Below are 2,500 nucleotides of genomic sequence, written 5' to 3' on the forward strand. Positions count from 1 at the left end.
AAATTAACCAGGCAAACCTTGAATTTACTTGAAACTTGTCGAGTCCAATCGTAAACTTTAATATAATCAACCCCCCCCTCTCTCTCTCTCTCTCTGGACTAAACTAAAATAAAACCACCAAAAATTGAACAAAAGCTCCCAAAACAACCAAAACAGACCTTATAACAAGGCGTCCGTAGAGCTTAAAGTTACGTGGGATTTAGCTAGACAGGCTCCTCAGAACGCGCAGCTCCCTTGTCACGTCAGGTCCGCCTTTTCACGCCCTGTAATTAAGGTGAGATTTGCTTAATGACCCCCAGAGCACTTAAGCTGAAGGGAAAGGTAAGCTAGTGATTTTATAAACGACTTCCAAGCCCATTACACCTGTCCGCTAACAGGTTATTAACAGGTGTTTGCCAGACAGGTATTGTAATTTGCTATAATGTCCCATCTTTCACCTGGCGGACCGTACCTGTTCCTACCTAGTAATTATCATCTGTTTTGACTCCTCCCACTGATTCGCAGGTATCCTAATTACAGCCGCGCACAGGTGAGTAAGCTGAGTCTCCCGGGAGAATTATGGCGGTGTTGTGAGGGGAAGTTGGTGGGCTGTGGTGTGTGGTGTGGTGGTGGTGGTGGTTCTGGTGGGGATTATTTTTATGGTGCAGTGTGGTGAGAGAGGGTAATGGTGTGTGGTGGTGGTGGTGGTGGTGGTAGTTAAGTGTGTTGTGTGGTCCTGGAACGTAAGGATGTGATGGTGATGGTGGTAATGGTGATAGTTGTTGAAAAATTGTGTATGTACCTTTGTTGTCATTGTTAGCAGCAGTAATTGTTGTTGTTGTTGTTGTGGCAGCAATAATAGTTCATACCTATTGTTACAAGCACTGGTAAAAGTTGGTTGACTGGAGGTGTGTTGTACCCTTTCAGGTAGCACAAGGTTGTAAAGCGAGTAGGAAATAAAGCTTACAGTCACTACCTAAAGCGGCCATAGCGCCTGCAACTTACCTGGGACACAGTGACACCGCTCGAGTTGAAGTAAATTTGTGGTACACTTAACACGCACAAGCTAATGAGCAATAAGGGAAACCAAAATTGACGAAACATACACTTGTTAACGAGCAATAAGTAATGGTAACATGGAAATTAATTAGCAACAAAGTTTAATGTAATATGTACCAAATAATAAGCACTAAAGGAACACAAATATAAACTCAGGCGTGTACGTAAAGAAAACTGTTAGCGCACTTGTGTCCTTCACTTATAACTCACCGACGATGTTAACGAATCCAGGCAGCACGAGGGAGGATGGTTCCAACCGCGAGAAGCGAGTGAGATTGACGAGGCGTGGAGGTGGAAGTCAATCGTCAGGTCGGTTAGCTCGATCGAGACGTGAGTTGAGACGAGTTTCTAAACCTTCGTCTCTGATACTGCTACGGTGTGATCAAGACGGTAGTTGAAGTGATTAGTGGTTGACGAGGAGGGCACGAGGGCTGTAATAGCATATATACATGTAAAAACTATTGTTATTACTATTATTGCTGATATTTCTTCCTTGTATACCCTTAGTGAACAACCAAACAGCCCAACACATTCACACACACACACACACACACACACACACACACACACACAGTTATCTCGCTGGCTTCCTTGATAAAGAGGCAATTGCATAGTAGATTAAAAAAGAAAGCATGATTGCATACACCATAAAAGGCAATGAAAGGGAGTGTTGGTAGGTACTCTCTCTCTCTCTCTCTCTCTCTCTCTCTCTCTCTCTCTCTCTCTCTCTCTCTCTCTCTCTCTCTCTCTCTCTCTCTCTCTCGATATTTTTATGGCCGCTGTTCGTTTTCTTTATTTCTTCTCGCTCTTTATACCTTAATCCTCCTCCTCCTCCTCGTCCTCCTCCTCCTCCTCCTCCTCCTCCTCCTCCTCCTCCTCCTCCTCCAGTTACCGTTAGCTATCCCGTGCTATAATAAGGAGAATGTACGTGTTATTTCTCCCTTTCCTCCTTAAGGGTGCAGGGATAACTTAAATAAAGCTCACGGTGAAGAAAACGGGCTGTGAGAGAGAGAGAGAGAGAGAGAGAGAGAGAGAGAGAGAGAGAGAGAGAGAGGGGGAAGGGAACTGGGAAGGACTCTCTCTCTCTCTCTCTCTCTCTCTCTCTCTCTCTCTCTCTCTCTCTCTCTCTCTCTCTCTCTCTCTCTCTCTCTCTCTGGGCCCCCTTCTTTGTAAGTTAGTGTGGTGGGGAGCGTTACCCCCCACTCCAATAATCGTAAATGTAGTGGGGGTTCGTATTTATTGTTTCATTCTCTGCCTAGTAGTTGGAGGAGGAGGAGGAAGAGGAGGAGTGGGGGAAGAAGGGAAATATGGTAATGGGTATATGTGAGAGAGACAGAGGAAGAGTGTGTGAGGGAGGGAAGAAAGGAGGAGGAGGAGGAAGAGGAGGGACAAAGGAGGAGGAAGAGAAAAACGGATAAAGAAGAAGAGAAAGAAGAAAAGTAAAAATGAACCTTAAAAGCAA

The 2,500-nt window shown here is 45.0% G+C and overlaps 1 long non-coding RNA gene across 2 annotated transcripts in view; it reads right to left on the minus strand.

The window, feature by feature from the left end:
* Positions 1-1,334, minus strand: part of LOC135091578 (uncharacterized) — a 72,833-nt gene extending 71,499 nt beyond the window's left edge. For both annotated transcript variants that reach the window (XR_010262562.1, XR_010262561.1), the window contains exons 1-2: positions 1,249-1,334; positions 159-263 (exon numbers count right to left, since the gene is read on the minus strand). This is a non-coding gene — a long non-coding RNA (uncharacterized LOC135091578). The remainder of the gene's footprint in view (positions 1-158; positions 264-1,248) is intronic.
* Between the last annotated feature and the right edge of the window lie 1,166 nt (positions 1,335-2,500).

Source organism: Scylla paramamosain, chromosome 38 (assembly GCF_035594125.1).
Source record: "Scylla paramamosain isolate STU-SP2022 chromosome 38, ASM3559412v1, whole genome shotgun sequence".
NCBI lineage: Eukaryota > Metazoa > Arthropoda > Malacostraca > Decapoda > Portunidae > Scylla > Scylla paramamosain.